Below are 23,160 nucleotides of genomic sequence, written 5' to 3' on the forward strand. Positions count from 1 at the left end.
TTATTTACTCTTGATTCCCCAGCACCTTGCACAGCACTAAACCTGGTACCAACAGAAAGAACATCTGAAGGATAAGAGTTTATAGCAAAAGTGGTTTCCACTGACATTCCCTTCTCTCCTCCCCAACTTTGGATTGCAGAGCCCAGGAGCTGATCAGGCTGCAGGAGGAGAAGACAAAGGAGAAGTCATTACTCAGGGCCTCTGTTTTGGTGGTGTTTTTCTGGTGTGTGGAGATGGTGGGTCTCCCTTGAATACCTGGGAGGCAGGAGCAGGCATGGACTCCTCTAGTCTCTGGGTTCTGGACTCACATGGGGCGGGGGGGCTGCTGCTCTCTGGCACCCATCAGTCCTTAACCATCTGGTCTCCAGCCAAGGAGGGAGTGTGGTGGTGGAGAGGCCTGTCTGTCCTACCCATGTGTCCTCTGAGCTCACGAGAATCAGCCAAAGGCTGAGTTCCACACCCTGAGTTAGAAGTTCTATTACTCTGGACTCTCCCTGGATGTTGGGAATTCTCTTAACTAGTATGGAAGCAGTTACATCATCCTGGGTCCTCCAAAAATAGGCACATGTATGTAAATATAGGCACATATAAATGCAAATACATATATATACACATATGTCCAAATATATAATTTTTGTTTTGAAATAATTATAAACACAAGGAGTTACAAATACGGTACTGAGAGGTCCCTGTACCTGTGACCCCACCTCCCCCAGGCAATATCTTACGTAACTAGGGTTCATGATTAAAACCAGGAAGTTGCCATTGGCACAATGTCAGAAACTAGTCCGCAGACCTTGCTCAGATTTCACCATTTTTTTGTGTGCACTCATTTACTTTTCTGAAAATATTTAAATGTTTTCTGCATGACTGGTCTCCCCCACACACCGTGAGATGGGATTTTTTTCTGAATGAGTTTAGAGACCAGTGAATGTGAGAGATGGGAAGGATGATTCGGTGCATCTCTGTTTTATCCATGGTGGGTCTGGAACTTAGGGCAGAAGGATCCTGGTTTCTCCTCTGGTGAGTCCTGGTGCCGCCTCAGTGCAGGCTGCTAAGTTATCTGGGACTGACTGTCTTCTCTGCTAATATTTGTCTTCAGCATGTAACACGTCTGATGAGGAGATGGCCAATGAAAATTAACTTTTTCAAAGATGAATAGATATCTAGACTTTTTCAAGCACAACTCGATTAAGAATATATCACCTCACTGAGCCTCAAATTAGTCAGGGCTCACTTAAAAAGTGTCACCTAGTGCCAGGCAAATTGCCTCACACCTGGAATCCCAGCACTTTGGAAGGCTGAGGTGGGAGGATACCTCGAGCCTGGGAGTTCAAGACCAGCTTGGGTAACATGGGAAAACCCTGTCTCTACAGAAAATACACACACATACACACACACACACACGCACACACACATACACACACACGCACACACACACACGCACACACACACATACACACACACATACACACACACGCACACACACGCACACATGCACACACACATACACACACACACACGCACACACACACGCGCACACACACACACACACACACGCACACACACGCACACACACACGCACACACACACGCACACACACACACACATACACACACACACGCACGCACACGCACACACACACCATACACACGCACGCACACACGCACACACACGCACGCACACATACACACACGCACTCACATACACACACACATACACACGCACACACATGCACACACACGCACACACACACGCACACACGCACGCACACGCACACACACACACACACATATACACACACACACACGCACACACACACGCACACTCACATAGCTGGGAGTGGTGACATGCGCCTGTGGTCCCAGCTACTCTGGAGTCTGAGTTAGGAGGATCGCTTGAGCCCAGGAGTTTAAGGCTGCAGTGAGCTGTGTTTGCACCACTGCACTCCAGCATGGGTGACAAAGACAGCCTGGGTGACAATGCCAGCCCATCTCCAAAAAAAAAGAGAAAAGAAAAAGAAAGTGTCTCCTAGTGGATTACATTTTAACCACTGTGCTAACTGAGCCAGCTATCTCTTTACCTGACATGAGGGCTGATACGCATTTCATTGCATGATCCCAGGGACTGACGAACAAAGGCTAACATGTGGAAAAGGGCAATTAAAGAAAGAAGAGCCACCTCCAGGTTAATTAGTACAAGTCTCCTCGCCGATATATCCTAATACACTAAAACAGCAGTAAAAACAATCTGCACATTGGCATCGAAGGCACAGATAAACTTGCTGAGGTCACTTATGATGTCAGAAGGATGCTTTGTATGAGTCCTTAACAGATTAATTAAGTTCTTGCTGTTTTCACTTGGAAATGATACTGTCGTCTTGGGGCTATTCAGAGATGTTCATGGTGACGAAACAAGCTTGCCTGGAATGGCAGTTCCCAGGTGGCAGAGCCTGGGCTTGAGGAAGGTGGAACGTGGGTGTGGCAAGGAGCTGGCAGGTGCAAATATCAGGCCAGCAATGCAGTCCAGCCTGCATGGACGTGCGTCACCTAGGAAGTTGTGTCCTGGCTGCAGTTTCCACTTCAGGTGCGACAGAAGGGTGAACTCCACCTCACCTCCTGGTGAGGTTGACCTTTCCTTGCATTTATGACTTTTCTTTTTCTTTCTCTTTCTTTCTTTCTTTCTTTCTTTCTTTCTTTCTTTCTTTCTTTCTTTCTTTCTTTCTTTCTTTTTCTTTCTTTCTTTCTTTCTTTTTCTTTCTCTTTCTTTCTTTTTCTTTTTTTCTTTCTCTCTTTTTCTCTCTTCTTTCTTTCTTTCTCTCTCTCTCTCTTCTTTCTTTCTTTCTCTCTCTCTCTGTGTCTCTCTCTCTCCTTCCTTCCTTCCTTCCTTCCTTCCTTCCTTCCTTCCTTCCTGCCTGCCTGCCTGCCTGCCTTCTTTCCTTCTTTCTTTTGTTCTGAGTCTTGCTCTGTCACTCAGGCTATAGTGCAGTGGCATGATTTGGGATCACTGTAACCTCCATCTCCTGGGTTCAAGTGATTCTCCTGACTTAGCCTCCTGAGTAGCTGGGTTTACAGGTGTGTGCCACCATACCTGGTTAATTTTTGTATTTTTAGTAGAGATGGGGTTTCGTCATGTTGGCTGGGCTGGTCTCGAGCTCCTGACCTGAGGTGATCTGCCTGTCTCAGCCTTCCGAAGTGCTGGCATTACAGGCATGAGCCACCATGCCTGGCAGGGTTTATGACCTTCTTTGTGAATACTTGCAAGGAATTTACCATTTTAATGCTGGAAGAGACATCCATTCCTTCATAAGAGGACCTGAGTGAATCTTGATTGCAGGCCTCATGCTGGGCAGAATTAAGGAAATTCAGTTTGTTTCCAATCTTATTGAATGTTCTTATGCCTCCTACAAGTGCAGCAGCAGAATCTCCATGAATCTGGTGCATGAAAGTTTCCTGTAGCTTCTTTAGGGTAGAGAGGCTGGGGAAGAGTAGAGACTGATTTATACTTTTTAGATGTGTAGTTGATCCTTGAACAACAAAGGTTTGAAATGTTTTGGAGTTTTGTTGCAACAATGTGAAAGATACTCAAAGACAAACCATGTAGCTAGAAATGTCAAAAAAATAAAGAAAAAGTTAAGCATGTCATGAATGCATAAAGTGTATGTGGATACTTAGTCTATTTTATCATTTAAAACCATTAAATATACACAAAACTATTACAAAAAGTTAAAAGTAATCAAAACTTATGCACACACTCACAGATCATATGTCGTGCTATTCTCATTCAAGAGAAGTGTAAACAAACATAGAGATGCAGGATTAAATTGTAACTGCATTGGCCAGGTGTGGTGGCTCATGCCTGTAATCCCAGCACTTTGAGGGGCCGAGACCGGTGGATCACTTGAAATCAGGTGCTTGAGACCAGCCTAGCCAACGTGGTGAAACCCCATCTCTACTAAAAATACAAAAATTTGCTGGGCATGATGGTAAGTGCTTGTAATTCCAGCTACCTGAAGGGGGCCAGCCCCTCCACATCTGTGGGTATTTCTCATCAGTCGGGACAAGAGACTGAGAAAAGAAATAAGACACTGAGACAAAGTATAGAGAAAGAAAAGTGGGCCCAGGGGACCATCACTGAGCATACGGAGGACCTGCACCGGCACCGTTCTCTGAGTTCCCTCAGTATTTATTGATTACCATTTTCACTATCTCAGCAAAGGGAATGCGGCAGGAAAACAGGGTGATAGTGGGGAGAAGGTCAGCAAGAAAATATGTGAGCAAAGGAATCTGTGTCACAAAATAAGTTCAAGGGAAGGTACTATGCCTGGATGTGCACGTAGGCCAGATTTATGCTTCTCTCCACCCAAGCATCTCAGTGGAGTAAAGAGTAACAAAGCAGCATTGCTGCCAACGTGGCTCGCCTCCCGCCGCAGGGCAGTTTTCCTCCTATCTCAGAATAGAACAAATGTACAATCGGGTTTTATACCGACACATTCAGTCCCCAGGGGCAGGCAGGAGACAGAGGCCTTCCTCTTATCTCAACTGCAAGAGGCCTTCTTCTTTTACTGATCCTCCTCAGCACAGACCCTTCACGGGTGTCGGGCTGGGGGACGGTCAGGTCTCTCCCATCCCACGAGGCCATGTCTCAGGCTATCACATGGGGAGAAACCTTGGACAATACCCGGCTTTCCAGGGCAGGGGTCTCTGTGGCTTTCTGCAGTGCACTGTGCCCCTGGTTACTAAAGAATGGAGAACGGCGATCACTTTTATCAGGCATACTGCCTGTAAACACAAAGCATATCCTGCACTGCCCTAGATCCCTTAAACCTTGATTCCACATAAGACATGTTTCTGTGAGCTCAAGGTTGGGGCAAAGTTATAGATTAACAGCATCTCAAGGCAAAACAGTTGTTCAGGGTAGAGGTCAAAATGGAGTTGCTTATGTCTTCCTTTTCTACATAGGCACAGTAACAGTCTGATCTCTCTTTTCCCTACACTACTCCGGAGGTTGAGGCAGGAGAATCGCTTGAACCCAGGAGGCAGAGGTTGCAATGAGCTGAGATTGTGCCACTACACTCCAGCCTGGGAGAGAGAGCTGGACTGTTTAAAAAAAAAAAATTGTAACTGCATAAACGTAACCGTACTGCATGGTGCATCTCTGTAATAATTTCGTAACTTCCTCCTGGTGCTGTTGCAATGAGCTCACGTGTTGCGAGTATCCACTTAAAATGTTCTGTGATGCTCAACATCCTGGCACGAGCAGTTCATCCCCAGTGAATTGCGCATCACAGTAAAAAGTGCCCTCTCCCTGTTCGCGTGTATTTTTCCTTCTGTTTCGTGCTGTACTGTAAACCTTGAATAACACCGTGGGATCCATATGAAGTGGCACTAGTGATGCTTGAAGTGCTCCCAAGAAGCAGAGAAAAGTCATGACATTACAAGAAAAAGTTGAATTGCTTGATACGTACTGGAGGCAGGTCTGTAGCTGGGTTTGCTTGCATTTCAGACAGATGATTCATCTTGTAAACAGGTGGTATAAACTTACTGTACGGATAAATACAGAACAGTACTGTAGATGTATTTTCTCTTCCTTATGATTTTCTGACAAATGTTCCCTTTTCCCTAGCTTACTTTATTGTAAGAATACAGTATGTCATACATATAACATATGAGATGCATGTTATTAACTGTTGCTGGCCAACAACAGGCTATTAGTAGTTAAGTTTGGGGGAGTCAGAGTTATACCTGGATTTTCTACTGTGTATGGTCAGTGTGCCAAGCCCCCAAGTTGATCAAGGGTCAACTGTAATCCTAAAAGAATCTAATACAATATTGCAAACAGTAGGTGGTCAATAAATAATGAATTGAACTAAATAATACATAAATCTTAGAGTATGTGCAACCTGATCGTAATACACAGATCTCTCTCTCTCTCTCTCTATATATATATATCTTTTCTGAGTTCATGCCATTCTTTCAGGTAGAAAGCGCCTTATTTTGAATTAGTTGTCTTCACAGCAAAAATCCCTCTAAGAGTGTAGTGCAGATTCCTATGTACAATCTGGAATAGTCCATTGCTTCATGCCTACCCTGGACATGAAGGGCCGTGCCACAGCAGAAGTGTCTATGCACCCACCCCTGTCTATACCTAAGCAACGCATTCCTCTTTGCTTTGCTTTTACAGGCTACAGAGTACAGTGGCTCCAGCACAGAGCTCTGCTCAACATCCTTCTGTGCTTTCACGATGCTGATGGATGATGAAGGTAGGGAAGAATGTACAGCCAGGAGGCCATTAGGAGGGCAACTAATTTACAAAATCACATTTATAGAATTGAGTGCATCCAACAACTACCAGGGGAAAGTTGGGCAACAGCTAGTCCAACACCACCAAGTCAAAAACAAAATGACCAAAAAAAAAAAAAAGAAAAAAATGTGGATATAGAATTTCTGATTAACATCATTCCTGAGGCAGCTTATCCAGGGGAAACTGCTAAAATAATATTTTAAGTCAAAATGAACACATACTAGAAACGTTATATGTTAGTTGAGTCTGTTTTTTGTTTTTTGTTTTTTTTTTCCCAAAGTATTTTCTCAAACAGATCAACCTTAGCCCCCTAAGAGACATTTCACATTAAAAATAAAACGTCTGCCCACTGCTGGTTTCTCAACTTGCTTCCACCTTCTCTCCCCTTTAATGAACTGGGCCATGAGGTGAGTCAGAGGGTAAAGGGAGTGGTAAGAATTTGAGGAGAGAGGAGAGTGAGGCTAAAATAGGAAATCAGGAAATGTGATTAGGTCCCCCTTGTCCCTCACATGGGGCCACCCTCTTATTGCCCAACGTGGTTTCTTCTCGAGGGTTCTGCATGGTTCCTCAATCCCAGGGAATTCCGCAGGACGTTCCACCCAAGACCACTGGGCTCCCACCTCTACTCTTTTGCCAGTTAATGAATAAGAAGGAATTTCACTGCCTGGAAACAGGAACGATGCTTTCTGGTCCTTATTTCACATCTAAAACAGAGAGGTCAATTGGATTATTCCTAAATACCTTTGAACACTAAAATAGAAGTTTTAAAGCAAATATACTACCTTTTTGCTGTAGCCTTAAGCCAGGGAAAAGTACAGATTCAACATTTAAAATTGAGATAGACACTTTCCACTTAATGCTACCACTCTTGCTTTACTTCATGAGACTGAGAATATGATAATGCACCATAAATTCATTTGGAGGAAAGATTGATATTTTATAACAATCTATAATTACAGAAAATGTGAGTTTTCTGGGAATAAAGACATTTTGAAGATAATAAAATATTTTCACTTATGTTGTAATTTTGACCCAGTTTGGTATAGGAGGTGGATATGTTAACGGGTACACCTAGCTTAAGTTTGCAACCTAAGACCTGAATGGGTTGTGTCTATAAGCTGCACCCCTGGTTAGGCACACAATCTTGGGAAAGCCTCAGCGCCCCCCTCATACACTAGGGATGAGAACAGCACTGCCTGTTGGGAAGCTTGAAACAACAAACAAAGGTAGCATCAGTCACTTGTGTCACTGTTACTCTATATAAAGGTATGTTTTATCCCTCAGGCTTCAAATCAAATTCTACTTTTTATCTTTGATTATGGACAATTCAACTATGATGTATCCAAATAAATCATAGTTCTACTTTTAAAAGTTCTTTATCTGATTCATTGAGCTTCCTGACTGTGTGAGTTTATCATTCTCTCCATGGTTAGAAAGTCCTCAGCCATCACTGCTTCAAGTACTTTTTCTGTTCCAATATCTCTTTCCTCTCCCCTGTGACTTGCTTTAAACATAAATTAAATGTTTTCATATTTTCATGGATGTCCTTAAGGCTCTGTTTATTTACCTTCTCAGGCTTTCTGTGTGTGTGCTGTGGTTTGCACAAACGTAATGTTTTCGAGCTAGCTTTATCTTTAAGGTCATCTAGTGATTTTTCTCATTACAGAGATGACTTTTTTTAGTTTTTTACTTTTGATTTGGCCCTTTTATATTTTTTCTTTTTCTTGATATTATTCATTTATTCATTTCTTGTTCATGTTTGCTTTAAATCCTTGAACACAATTATGATACATACATTTTAAATCTCCTTGCCAATTCCATTGTTTTTATCATTTCTGGGTCTGTTGGTGTGGACTGGTTTTTCTCCTGGTTATGGATCACACTAAGTGCTTTTTGTATGCCTAGTAAATTTTTAATTTTTTTGTGGATACCTCATAACTCAGCAATTTGATTTTGTTGTTTACCTACAAACAGGTTAAGTTGTCTTCTGGTGGGCAACTAATGTATTTTGAGATCACTTGGATCCTTTTAGACTTGGTTTTTAAGCTTTGCTAGGGTGTTTCTGGAGTAGCCTTTAGGAATGCATTAATCCTACTCCTAAAGTATGGTTTTTTGGGGGTTTCTACTAGATGCCCAAGATGTTCAGTGAGGTGTCTCTCCTCGAGCTGATCAGAACTCAAACACCTCCCAGTGCTATGTGAGCTCTGGCATCTTCATTGAACTCACTGTTCTGTTGCAGTTGTTCTTTCCCCAGTAGCTGTTCTTTGCCCTACTTTGCCTGTAGAATCTCTCCCTGTGCATATGCAGCTTTATATTAGATTCAAGGAGACGTTTATGCATATTCCTGGAGCTCCATTTCCCCCCAAAGCCTTTCCATTATTACCTAGCCTAGAAAAATCTCAGTTTTCTTAGAAAACAAATCTCCAGTCTCTCTCCCCAGTTTAGCGAGACTGCTGCGGTCTGCTTTGGTTAAAACTGCTTGCCTTTAAGTCTAGGAAGGGCCTCTAGAAAGAAAGTCAGGGTCATTACGGGGTTGATCTCATTTGTTTCTCTTTCTAAATTATCTCAGGTTGTACTGCCTGCTGTCCAACATGTGCAAACAGTTTTTCCATATCGTTCATACTCACTTATGGCCAGAGACCAGTTTTTGTCAGACCTATTTTTTTTTTTTTTGTCCACGTACCTGCCCATTTTAATCTCCACATCTGTTTACTTCCCGACTCTCATCTGCATTTCTGCTTTTACTCTTCCTATCCCGACAACCCATATCCCTTCAGAAAACTGGTGCTTAGAACCCAGTGTGTTCACACAGGTTAGTGTTCACATATAAATACATATGAATTCGCTGCTCCTGACCCATGTCAAAAATGGTAAACACAAACTACTCCAGGGAAGAGAGGTGGGAGTGCTAGAACTGCATGGTTGAAAACTGCAGGGATCTTTAGTGGGCACTGCAGAATGACTGGGTCTAAGCATCTGATCATTTGATCTCCTGAGCTTTACATTAGTGAGACCTCGCCACTTCAGTATATCCTACTGCTTCTGTCAAACTATTGTGAAAGATGGCAAGCCTAACATTTCTCTTCACTCAGACCCTTTGCCCGAAGAAAAAGTTTCCTGAGACATTTTGCTACAAATTTTGGGTCTATGGGAAATTTAAACCTAAGAAGTTAGCTTGATGAATGGGTCAGTTAAGAGAAATTTTAGTTGACTATTGTTCCCCTTATGGCTAACATGACAGACATACGCATTTGGATAGTATGATAAAATCCACCGATGCCCAGTGTGGGGTCATAGATGACCAAGACTGACATGTTCTTCCTGTGATAGAGTGAAAAATGTGCCTCAATAACTCTGTCCGTCACCTTGGTAGCACTCCTGGACTGAAGGGCTTTGCTCAGCGGGTGCTGAAATTTAAAAAGAAGAAATCAAGCTCAGTATTGTCTACAAAAAATAAATGTGAAAAAATTTATGACACATGAAGCAGAATAATCTGAGGATTAGCACTTTTCACGCTTCTGTATTAGCACACAAATCAAAGTGTAAAATAAAAAAAACCCAGTAGATTCAAATGATTCTAGAAACTTAGTAAGTTGTCATAAATATTTCAATTAAAATCAGGGAATGAAAAATATATCAGAGTACCTATAATTCAAAATTGCAGTCATGTGCATGCTCTTTTGCATAGACCTCTTCTGGGTGTTCATGAGAACAAGGCAGGAGACCAGCGTGGCATGCATCAGGCTGTACAGGCTGTAGGTGGTGACTGGCTGTCAGCGGAGGCACACATGAAACCCTGGCCCACTTCCCTAGACCTCTGTTCCTCCAAAGCCAAAGCCTTCAGCTTCTGGGGGATGGGTCACGAAGCAGTCCTACATCTAGGACTTGCAGGCAAAGACACATTGTCTCTCAGTGAGAGGTACAGGCCCAAATTTTATTCCCTTAGAGGGGAGACAGGGAATCTTGGGCCCAGGATCCTGCATTGCAACAAAGCAGACGTCCACTACTCTTCTTCTCAAACACCGACACAGATACAAGTTCTGTGAGAAAGAGGGGCAAGGACACTGAGAAATTCCTCCCCTCAAAGCCTAGGTGTGCAGGGCCTGCCTAAGATGGAGGTAGGCTGAGAAGATGGAGCATTTGCTGGCTATGTACTGCTACATAGACCCATGACGATGAGGAACTAACGAGGTCGTGTTAGGTTTCTCAAGGATGACAGACTCAGAAACTGCATTTCTCCGAATCGGCAAAGCTGAAGATTGCAATGAACGCTGCCTAGTTGAAGAAATGCCAGGAACGGCTTATGATGGGCTTGGTTAATCACAAATTTGGCAGGAGGTTAGAATACCCATTTTGACTAGGACACTGAAATGATCTGTTGAATAACCAGGGGAGTGGTAAACCCAAAGCCCTAGAGGGTCTGCACCCATCCTAATGCCTCCACCCTCTCACGGGGTGCCAGACATCACTGCTCTGGTTCCCCCAGAGAAGGTGCTGAGGCTTCCTTCCCATTGGCTGACGCTGAGTACGCATTCGACTTCCCGTGCGGCATGGAAGGCTTCTGTATCACTAAGATTTTGCAACTCTTTTCACCCCAACGTCCCAGGGTGTGGTTGTCTGGCCACATACTTCTTACCTTGTTCAAAAGGAGTCCCTGTGCTTGGAATCAAGATCACAGTGGGAGTCATGAGGACACTTGAGTCTGTCACCAGGCATTGCGTCAGGCTGCAGTACTCACACCTGACACTGGGACCCGTGGTGGAACACCAAGGGCGAATCTCAGCATCTGGATTCTCGCAGTTGTTCCTGGTCAGGCTGCTGCAAATTCCAAAACAATACAGGTCACAAGAGATGGGAGAAGATACAAGGGCATCCGGCGCCCTCTATGTTTTGCTGTAATAAAATGTTAACAAGCGACTTTGAAATATTCACACTAATGGTCCCATAACATGCACAAACAGTCCTTAACTTTGAAACAACTCTGAACATTTCAAAGACAGATTATAATTCTTATTATAAGACATCCAAAGTTGTCTATGCTCCAGAAGAAAACATCAGTGTGTACAAGAGAGGATCCAAATACCCTCCTTCCACCTTCTGCCGAATACATTCCTCCAGATTAACCGAGAAAGACTTTGAGGTGTGTCCTGTAGATTGTTTTATGCATATACAAATTCACCTCCTTCTGGCTCTCTGTATCTCTCTCTATAGGACTATGTGATCTATTTGGCGTCTGGTTTGCTGATTGTTGTTCTCCTAAGGAATCGATCCACATTATCTATGTTCTTGAATTGATAACATACCGTTGTTCTCAATATCTTTGCAGCTTTAAGACCTGGAGGATGCTAAGCAATGGTGCCTCTCCACTGTTACTCCTGATGGTGATGGATATGCTCCCTCCTTGGTCTGTCTTCTGTTTAGCCAGACTTTGGTCAATCATATGGATCTTTTCAAAGAACCAACTTTCTGTTTCATGGATTTATTCCCTTGATGGCCTATTTTCTTGTCCACTGGATGTAATTAGTTTGGCTTATTTCCTTCCATTCACTTTCCTTGAATCTTATTTGCTTTTTCTTGTCTAGATATTTAAGTTGTGATCAACTTAAATCAACAACTGTCAACTTAAATCAACAACTGTCAACTTAGATCAACAACTGTCAAGTGTTTGCTCATAGGACCCTTGAGACTCTTACAAAGTATTGGGGATCTTAAGGAGCTTTCATTTTTCAGTATACATGATGAGTATTTATTGCATTAGAAACCCAAACTGGGCTGGGCGTGGTGGCTCATGCCTGTAATCCCAGCACTTTGGGAGGCTGAGGCAGGCGGATCATGAGGTCAGGAGATCGAGGCTATCCTGGCTAACACAGTGAAACCCCATCTTTACTGAAAATACAAAAAATTAGCCAGGCATGGTGGCACGTGCCTGTAGTCCCAGCTACTCAGGAGGCTGAGGCAGGAAAATCGATTGAACTGGGAAGGCGGAGGCTACACTGAGCCGAGATCATGCCACTGCACTCCAGCCTGGGCAACAGAGCGAGACTCTGTCTCAAAAGGGCCAATAAAATCTTCGTTTTCTCAATGCGAAGTGTTTTAGCCTTATTGACTCTCTCTGAAGGTATCTCAAGGGTCCTCAGGTTTCTCCAGACCACACTTTGAGAACTGCAGTCTGAAATCATTGATTTTTACATGTCTGTTTTCTCCTAAGAGCATCAAACATTAGAGAAAACCCTAAAAACATTCATTGCATCCCACAAGTTTGGATAGATTGTGTTCTTTTCTTATCCAGTTCACAACTTTTCTAAATTCCTTGGTGATTTCTTCTATGTCTCAAGGAATATTTTGAAATGTGTCTTTTCACGTCCAAATCTTTGAGAAGTCAGCAAACTTTTCCTTGTTCGTACATTACTTCATTCTGTTGTGTTCAGAAAACACACTCTTTATTTCGTTTAAATCTATGGAGACTTGCTGAAAGGCCACATGTAGGGTATACCTCGGCAAATGCTTCATGCACACTTGAATGTGTATTCTGCAGTTTGGCATAGTGTTTAGTAGGTCAACATTTTGCAGAGATAATAGAATTTTGCCTGATTTTTTGCATATTTGTTCTAGTATATTGTGTTTGGGGAAGATTTATAACCATAGTGAGAGAGAAGCAAGGAAACCTCTAACTGGTTATTGGCTTATCTACTTCTCTCTTGAGTTCTTTCAGTCATTGCTTCATATATCAGAAGGGCTCTTATTAGGGTACAACACATTTAGCCTTGGTACGTCTTCATGGATGAACCCTTTTCACTCATGAAATGTCCTTCTGATCTTGGTCTTATTTCTTGTCCTGAAATCTCCTTTGTCTGATCTTGACATTGCCACTCCAGCTTTCCTCTGCTTCACGTGTTCCAGGTATAGCGTTTCCATACTTTGGTTTTCCATTCAGTTTTTCCATTTAAAGGGCACTGATTGTAAAAGAACCTCACTGGGCTTTGGTTTTTACTCAACTTAACCGTCTCTGCCTTTCATGTCCAGTGTATCATCCTGTTTCATGGAATTCACTTAGGAGGGGGCTGAGTTTCAGTCGGTCAGGATGCTATGCATTTTCTGCCTGGACCTCATCTTCTTTATTTTGTACTCTTCCTTTCCTTTATTCTTTTGGATAATGGAATAGTCTAATTATAATCTATTCCTCTATGTTTTAATGATGATGGTGGCTCTAGGACTCACAATATCCCTCTTGGACCTACTGCATTCAACCACATAACCCCACATTTATATTACCTAACATCATGGATGACATCACAAACTGTGTACTTCCACAGATTCCCTACATTATTGATGCTACTGCTTTCAAACTTTTACCTTTACATATGTTAAAAAAATACATTGCTATCATTTCGCTTCAATGAGTCGATCTGTCAAAGACAGTAATAAATTAGATGAATACAATCTTTTACATTGAACTTGACATTTGCGATTTCCAGGCTTCTTCATTACATAGTATGGATTAAGGTTTTTACCTGGTATTATATTCCTTCTACCTAAATAGCTTTCTTTAACATCTTTTCTTTTTCTTTTTTTTTGAGACAGAGTCTCACTCTGTCACCCAGGCTGGAGTGCAGTGCCGTGATCTCAGCTCACTGCAGTCTCCGCCTCCCAGGTTCCAGCGATACTCCTGCCTTGGCCTCTTGGGTAGCTGGGATTACAGGCATGTGTCACCACGACCGACTAATTTTTTGTATTTTTAGTAGGGATGGGGTTCCACCATGCTGGACAGGCTGGTCTCGAACTCCTGATCTCAGCTGATCCGCCCACTAGACCTCTCAAAATGCTATGATTACAGGCGTGAGCTACTGTGCCTAACTTTAACACTTTTCTTTCTTTTTCTGTTGAGAGGGAATCTTGCTTTGTTGCCCATGCTGGAGTGCAGTGGTGCAATCTTGGTGATTTTGGCTCACTGCAACCTCTGCCTCCAGGGTTCAAGTGATTCTCCTGCCTCACCCTCCAGAGTAGCTGGGATTACCTGCATGCGCCACCACACCCAGCTATTTTTTTTTTTTTTTTGTATTTTTAGTAGAGATGGGGTTTCACACTGTTAGCCAGGCTCGTCTTGAACACCTGATCTCAAGGGATCCACCCACCTTGGCCTCCCAAAATGCTAGGATTACAGGTGTGAGCCAATGTGCCTGGTCCTTTACACCTTTTCTTATGGGAAACTGCCAATCAGACAGGCTTTTAGATTTTTGTTTGTTTGTTTTGGGGAGGTACAGAATATTCCTTTGTATAAATTCATTTTCAAGGGATTTTTATTTCTGGATATAGTGTTCTAGGTTGATCTTTTGTTTCTATTTCGTCACTTTAAAGATGTTATTCCATGGTTTCTGGCTTGCATTGTTGCTGACGAGATGGCATCAGCCTTTTTTTTTTTTTTTTTTTTTGTCGTAGCTCCTCTACGTTAAAGGATCTTTCCTTCCTCTGGCTTCTGGAAATGGTTTTTCTGCTTAGCTTTGAACTGGGACAATTTAACTATGATGTCCCCCAGTAGAGCACAGAGTTTTGCTCTTTAGAATTGTATATCTGAGTCACTGAGCTTCTTGACTTTGTAAGTTTCTTGTTTTCTGGATATTTGGAAAGTTGTCAGCCATCATGGCTTCAAGTATAATTTCTGTCACAATATCTCTTTGCTCTCCTTCTGTGACGTGCTTAACATGTATATGAAATGTTTGGATGTTTTTATAGATGTCCTTGAGGCTCTGCTGATTAGTTGGTTCAGTCTTTGTGTGTATGTGTGTGTGAGTGTGTGTGTCTTTCCTGTGGTTTGTCTAGTTTCTATTTAATTATTTTCTAGTTCACTTTTCCTATTGTAATGTCTAAAGTGATGATAAGGCCATCCAGTGAATTCTTCATTAGAGATTGCCTTTTCTCAGTTCTTTAATTTCTATTTGGCTCTTTAATTCTTTTTCTTTCTCTTGATATTCTACAATTGTTTCTCTCATGGTCAGGTTTTCCTTATATCCCTGAACATAGTTCTCATAGGTGCATTTTAAATATTTTTGCCAATGCCATCATTTCTATCATTGCTGGGTCCGTTTGTGTTGAGTGATTTTTCTCCTGGTTATGGATCACACTAAATGCTTCTTGTGTGTCTAGTAAATTTTTAATTGAGGTCACACATTGTAGAAAAGCCATATAACTGAGCAACTAGACTGTGTTCCTTAACTCTAAGGAGGTTGAGTTTTCTTCTGGAAGGCAGTTAATTTACTTGGAGATCATTTGGACCCTTTAGACTTGCTTGGAAAAAGGGTTGCTTGCGGGTTTCTGGAGTTGCCTTTACTCTAGGAATACAATGATCCTACTCCCAAAATATGGTTTTCTTTGGTTTCTAATGAATGCCCAAGATGTTCACTGAGGTGTCTCTCTCACAGTGGTCAGAACCCAAATATCCCCCAGTGCTATGTGAGCTCTGGCATCTCCATTAAGCTCACGGTTCCCCTGCAGTTGTTCTTTTCCCAGTAGCTGTCCTTTATCCTCCTTTCTTTGTGGAACCTCTCTCTGTGCATACGCAGCTTTCTATTTAGCCAAAGTCTTGAGGAGACTTCTACGCGTATTCCTGGAGCTCCTTTCTCCACAAATCCCTTCTCATTCTTAGCTAACCTGGAATACCTCAGCTGCCTGAAACATCGCAAACTTCAGTCTCTCTCCTCAGTTCAGCAAGACTGCCATGGTCGGCTTGGGCTCCATCTCCTTGCCCTTTAGTCCAACAAGGGTCTCCAGAAGGATGCCAGGCTAATGATGGGGTTGATCTCCTTTGATTCCCTTTCTCAATTCTCTTAGGCCTATCATGCCTATTGTCTAACCTGTGAAAACACTTTTCCCATGTATTTGTTAATCCTTCATGGCAGAAAGGCTGGCATGGTCAGAACTGGGTTTCTGTCCATCTTCCTGCATGTGTAACTCCTCAGAATCTCTATATTTCCTAACTCTCAGCTGCCTTCCTACTTTTGCTCCTCAAGTGCTGGCAACACATAGCTCTTCAGACACCTTGTGCTCGGGACCCAGTGTGTTTGTACAGGTTAGAGGAGAAACTAATTGGAAGATCTGGATGTCGATATAGATATCCTTTACTTGGGACCCAAGGTGAGAATGGCAAACACAACCTTCACTTCAGGGCTTGGAGACTAGAATGACAGAATTCCCTTGTTAAACAAGCACATTGGTGTTTAGTGGGCGTTGTGGAATGGTACTGTTTCTAAGCACGTGGTCATGTGGTCTCCCGAGCTTTCTGTTCATGGGACCTCACCAGCCTCCTGCTTCTGTAAACTATTAGGAAAGAAAGCCAGCCTGAGATTTCTCTCCTCTCAGACCCTGTGCCCAAAGAAAGAAGCCTGAGGCCAGGTGTGGTGGCTCACGCCTATAATCCCAGCACTTTGAGAGGCTGAAGCAGGCAGATCACAAGGTCAGGAGATCTAGATCATCCTGGCTAACATGGTGAAACCTCGTCTCTACTAAAAAATTAGCCAGGCATGGTGGTGGGTGCCTGTAGTCCCAGCTACTCGGGAGGCTGAGGCAGGAGAATAGCATGAACCCGGGAGGCAGAGCTTGCAGTGAGCCAAGATTGCGCTACTGCACTCCAACCTGAGTGACAGAGCGAGACACTGTTTCAGAAAAAAAAAAAAAAAAAAAGAAAGAAAGAAGCTTGAGACATTCTACCCAACATCCCGGGTCAGAGAGAAATTTGGTCTTAAAATGTTAGCTGGAAGCATGACTCTTCCAAGAGAAATTTAAGTGGGCTGCTGTTTCTCTTAGGGTAAAACTCAAAGATATACCCATTTGGGTAGTATTCTGTGGTCCTCTGATGCTGGTGTGGTGTCACAGAGGACCAAGACTGACATGTCCTTCCTGTGACAGTGGTGGAGAATGAGGCTCAGTAACTCTGTCCATCACCATGGTAGCAGTCCTGGACCCCAGGGCTTTGCTCCGTCGGTGCTGAAATTCAAAGAGAAGAATTCAAGTTGAGTAATTTCTAGAACAGAGAAGCATGGAAAGAAATCTGTGACAGACACAGGACAGAGTTCTCTGAGAATGCTAACTATGCTCTTTTCTATATTAGCAGGCAGAGGGAAATGCCAAAAGAAAATAAAACAACAATAGATTCGTAGCATTCTAGAACCTTAAGGAGTTCTTAGAGTGATTTTCTTTAAAACCTGGACACCACAGAACAGATGAGAGTGCCTATCAGTCGTAATGGTTCTCACGCACATACTCTTTTGCATAGACCTCTTCTGGGTGTTCATGAGAACAAGGCAGGAGACCGGAGTGCCATGTATCAGGCTGTGCATGCTGTAGGTGGTGATTGGCTGTCTTGGGGGGCAGACATGAAACCTGGGAAATTTTTCTATATCACTGTTCCTACAAGACCAAATTTTTTCAGCTTCTGGAGGACAGGTCAGGAAACGGTCCTGCCTCTAAGACTGTAGGCAACCACCCTTTGCTTCTCAAGAATGGGTAGGGGCCCAGATCTTATTCTCTTGGTGGAGAGATGGGGACTTTTCTAGTGCCCAGCATTTTGCATTGCAACAAAGCAGAAGTCTACTACTCTTCCTCTTTAAACGCCCCACAGATACAAGTTCCATGAGAAGCAGGGGCAAGAACACTGAGAAGTCTCTCCTTTCAACGTCTAGTTGTACACAGCTTGCCTAAGACTGAAGTTGTTCCCAGAGATAGTGCATTTGCCTTCATTGACCAAAAGCTGAGCATTCAGTAACAGGAAACAGCAGAGTATCTGTGGGGTTAGTTTGTGTGCATGAAGCTATCTCCTCTGTAGTGCAGGCATGCAGTGACTGCTGAAATCTCAGAATCGATTAGGAACGCTGAGAAAACTCTTCAACCTCCCAGGCCCCACTCTAAGCAAAAGATATTAATAGTAGCCCATCACTGGAGGAATTTAAACCCTTAGTGCACTTAAGGTAAAAGTAGCAATCACAAAATCCCAAATTCAGCTCAACTAGTGACTACATTGAGTCAGTTACCCACAACATTTATTTGCAAGAGAAGAAGGGTGACCATTTCAAAGTATAAATAATACTTACTGCAATCTCTACTGTTCTTCCATTTATAACGTCTAGTTTTGATTAAAGAATGACAAGGCATACCAAAAATCCAAGGGGGGAGAAAGACACTATTGAATAATAAAGCAATCAAGAGAGCCAGACTCAGAGAAGACTCCATCTGACAACTATCAGATTTGAATTGTACAATACTTACATTAATATGTTAAAGGATTTTGTGGTAATAGTGGACAGTATGCATGGATAGGTGGAGAATTTCAGCAAAGAGATGGAAACTACAGAAAAGAGTAACATGAAAATGCTAGGAAGAAAATCGTAATATCAGAGATGAAGAATTCACTCAATGGACTGAGAAGTCAACTAGACACAACTGACAAAATAATCCATAAACTTGGACATATGTTACTAGAACTTATCAAAACCAACACAAAAAGAAAGAAAAATAGTTACTGGAAAAAAAAAAAGCAGAACAAGCTTATAAGATTTATGAAACAACATTTTTCTAACACTGGGGTACTTAGAGTCCCAAAAGGAAAATACAGAGAGAAGTGAAAAAAGAACCATTTGAACAGATAATGGCTATGAATTTTACAAAGACAATGAAAATCAACAAATCTACAAATCCAATGAGCTCAGTAAACCTCAAGTGGAATAAAAACAAAAAATTAGTAATAAACACATCATAGTCAAATTGTTGAAAATCAAAGATAAGAAAATCTTAAAGGCAGTCAGAGAAAAAGGAACTATTGAATACACAGGAAGAAGTGCCAGATTTCTGGTCAGAAACCATTTAAAACAGAAGATAATGGAATATCATCATTAAAGCAAGGCATGAAACTCTCAACCTAGTATCTATACTTGGCAAAATTATTTTAAAAACTGAAGGCAAAATAAAGACTTCTTCTGACACACAAAATCTGAAAGACTTCAGCAGCAGCAGATCTGTGCTACAAGAAATGCTAAAGATTGTTTTTCACAGAAAGAATCTGACAACAGATGGAAATTGAGATCTACCCCAAAAGATGAGGAGCACCAGAAATGGTAAAATAAATTAAGAAGGAAATATTTAAAATATGTGTATTCATAATCACTTTAAAACGCAACTGACCATTCCGTTAATGGTCATGCAGTTAATGTATTGTGAGATCTATAACAGAGTGGATGTTATAGATCTCTGTTAGAGAGAGCAATAGCACAACATTTTGAGGGAGGAACTAGAAGCACAAGGATGTAAGGTTCTTATAGAATAGTATCCTTTCAAGGTAGAATAGTATCATTTCAAGGTGGAATGTGAAACATCAAAGATGTATAATTATAAACATCGAGGAAAATACTAAAACCGTTAAAAATTAACTAAACTCATAAGTAAATGGTGGAAATAAAAGGCAATCATAAAAACACTTAACCCAAATGAAGGCAGAAAAAGATGAAAAAAGGAACAAAGTTTAAATGGGACAAAGAGAAATAAGTAACTTGATGGTAGGTGTAAATTCAACCCTATTAACAATTACTTTAATGCAAATGGTCTGTACATCTCAATGTAAAAGCTGAGAAAAAGATATATCAAACAAATACTAGTGAAAATAGAGCTGTGAAGGCTGTATTCATATCACCACAAATAGAGTTCAGAACTTCAGAACAAAGAATGTTCCCAGAGATAAGAAGAAACGTTACATAATGATAAAGGGGTCCTTTCATCAAGAAGACATAACAATCCTAAATACACATGTGCCTAACAATAGGGTTCAAAATATACAAAACACAGTTACGATCTAAAAAAGAAACAGACTAATCTACAGTTGAAGTTGGACACATCACCATTCAGCCTTGGGAGTCAATAAAGGAGACAGACAATCAGTAAGGATACAGAAGAATACCAGAAAGCAACTTCACCTAAATGATCTTGAGAGAACATCCCACCGAACAACTGTAGAAGACACATTCTTTTCAAGAGCACATGAAACTGAGTTTCAGACCAGCTTGGCCAGCATGGTGAACCTCGTCTCTACCAAAAACACAAAAAATTAGCTGGATGTGGTGGTGTACATCTGTAATTTCAGCTACGTGGGAGGCTGAGGCAGGAGAATCGCTTGAACCTGGGAGGTGGAAGTTTCAGTGAGCCAAGACTATGCCACTGCACTCCAGCCTGGGTGACAGAGCAAGACTCCATCTGAAAAAAAAAAAAAAAAGAACTGAGTTTCAGAATCAGTAATAAAAAACCGACCAACCAGAAAAAGCCTTGGACCAGACAAATTCACATCTAAATTCTACCAGTCATATAAAGAAGTGCTTGGACCAAGACTACTGAAACAATTCCAAAAAACGGAAGAGGAAGAACTAACGCATTTTATGAGGCCACCAGCGTCATTCTGATGCTAAAGCTTGGCAGAGACACAACAACAATAAAGGAAACTTCAAGCCAATATCCTTGATGAACACAGATGCAAAAATCCTCAATAAAATACTAGCAAACTGAATTCAGTAGTACATCAAAAAGCGAATCCACCGCAATCAAGTAGGCTTTATTCCTGGGATTCAAGGTTGGTTCAACATACACAAATCAATAACTGAGATTCATGACATAAATGAAACTAAGATCCTCAAATATGTATCTTAAGGACAGTTGTCTTTTATACTATCTCATTGAGGTTCTCTGAATTTCCTGTGTTTGTATGTCGACCTCTTTAGTGATTTTGGGGAAATTTTCATGGACGATATCCTCAAATATGTTTTCCAAGTTGCTCACTTTCTCTCCCCTTCAGAGACAACAATGAGTCACAGATTTGGTCTCCTTATATAACCCCATATTTCTCAGAGGCTTTGTTCATTTTTTACATTTCTTTTATCTTTTTCTTCTTTCTTTTTCTTTTTTTTTTTGAGACGGAGTCTTGCTCTGTTCGCCCGGCTAGAGTGCAGTGGCATGATCTCGGCTAACTGCAACCTCCTCCTCCCAGGTTCAAGTGATTCTCCTGCCTCAGCCTCCCAAGTAGCTGGGACTGCAGGCACGTGCCACCATGCTCAGCTAATTTTTGTATTTTTAGTAGAGATGGGGTTTCACCATGTTGGCCAGGATTGTCTCAATCTCTTGACCTTGTGATCCACCCACCTTGGTCTCCCAAAGTGCTTTGATTACAGGTGTGAGCCCCCATGCCCGGTCACTTCTTTGTTCTTTATTTTTGTCTGACAACGTTAATTTGAAAAATGGTATTCAAGCTCTGAGATTCTTTCCTCGGCTGGGTCTATTCTGCTGTTAAAACTTCTGATTGTACTATGAAATTCTTACAGTGAGATTTTTTAGCTCTACCAGATGGGCTTGGTTCTTCTTCAAATGGCTTTTTTGTCTGTCATCTCTTGAATCATTTTACTCACTCCTTAGATTCCTTGGGATGGGTTTCAACTTTCTCCTTAATTTCACTCAATGCTCTCTGCTGCCATCCAGATTCTGAATCCTATGTCTGTCACTTCAGCCATTTCTTTCTGGTTAGGAACCATTGCTGGGGAGCTAGGAGCTAGTGTGGTCATTTGGAGATACGGAGACAGTTTGGCTTTTAGAGTTGCCAGAATTCTTGTGCTGGTTCTTTCTCGTTTGTGTGGGCTGATGTTCCTTTAACTGTGATGTAATTTGAGTACAGTCAGTGGATTTCATTTCTGGATGTTTTCAGAGGGCCAAAGTGGTGTGCAAGGTCTTTATTTGTGGCTAAATTTCCATCCATAGTTTTACAGGGGAGTATACTAACAAAGTATTTTTGATTTTAAAGTTTGCGCTGCAAACTCACAGATGGCTCATAAATGGCCTGTGAGTGGGCTCTGGCTCAGTCACGTGGCTCCTCTGCATTTCCTCGCATTTGGAGCCACGCTCCCTCTCAGTACCCTGAGGATGCCAGCTCCTCTCCCACTTGAGTGCTGGCTGCAGATCTCAGCTTAGCACTCCTGGGCTGTGCACCGCAGCCCTGGGGCAAGCTCAGGCTTTATGTTCACTCCACAGCTTGGGGGCGGCAGGGGCAGGAACCTTGTCAGTGGCCATGGGAGTGGACTTTTTGCCCGTCCCTTGGGGCTCCACTCCAGAGAAACTTAGAGCTATTGCCAATCGGAAGAATCAGCCAGGGTGTGGTGGCTGCATTGTGAGCCCAAGCCAGAGGGCCCTGCCTGGTGAGGAGTGGGGCATCGGGGGCGTGCAGGGAAGACACACTGGCCTGTTTTCCATAGGGTGGCTGGGGCCTGCTGGGGTGTGAATAAAGCGCTCAGGATCTTTGTTCCTTCCCCAGTCCACAGACAGCAAGGGCAGTACGACTGCAGTGGCTGTGGCAGATGGGCTTCCAGTTGCCTCTGGGAGCTCCATCGCACAAAAACAAGGAGCTGCTGCCAGTGGAAATGTTCAGCTGAGTGTGAGGTGCCTGCACTGTGGGCCCAAGCCAGGAGCCCTGCCTGGTGAAGAGTAGCAGGTGGGAGCTCACAGGGAAGAGAGACTGGAATTCTTTCCATATAACCTCTGCTGTGTGCTGGAGGTGTCAGGGAAGTGACCCGGTCCCTTTGTTCCTTCTCCAGTCCAAGGCCAGTAAGGGCGGTCCTGCTGCAGCTGCAATGGCAGAGGGGCTGCGGGTTGTCTTTGGGATTTCCTCCCTAGAGAAGTACGGAGCCAACACTGACTAATATGTTCAGGCAGGGCCAGGGGGCCTGTGCTCTGCCCAGTGAGGAGTAGCAGGGGCAGGGGCCAGTGTAGAAAACAGTGTGGCCACTTTTCCATAAGGCAGCTACGCTGTGCTGGAGGTCAGCGAGAGTCCTGAAGCTCCTCGCTCCC

General features: G+C 42.7%; 1 long non-coding RNA gene across 1 annotated transcript; it reads right to left on the reverse strand.

Annotated features, from left to right (window-relative positions):
• Positions 1 to 8,014: 8,014 nt before the first annotated feature.
• LOC102146523 (uncharacterized) lies at positions 8,015 to 20,385 on the reverse strand. Its single transcript, XR_001489901.4, has 4 exons — positions 20,256 to 20,385; positions 17,121 to 17,280; positions 10,940 to 11,121; positions 8,015 to 9,710 (listed from the first exon to the last, which is right to left on the reverse strand). It is a non-coding gene; the product is annotated as an uncharacterized lncRNA (long non-coding RNA).
• Between the last annotated feature and the right edge of the window lie 2,775 nt (positions 20,386 to 23,160).

Source organism: Macaca fascicularis, chromosome 4 (assembly GCF_037993035.2).
Source record: "Macaca fascicularis isolate 582-1 chromosome 4, T2T-MFA8v1.1".
NCBI classification, from domain to species: Eukaryota; Metazoa; Chordata; class Mammalia; order Primates; family Cercopithecidae; genus Macaca; species Macaca fascicularis.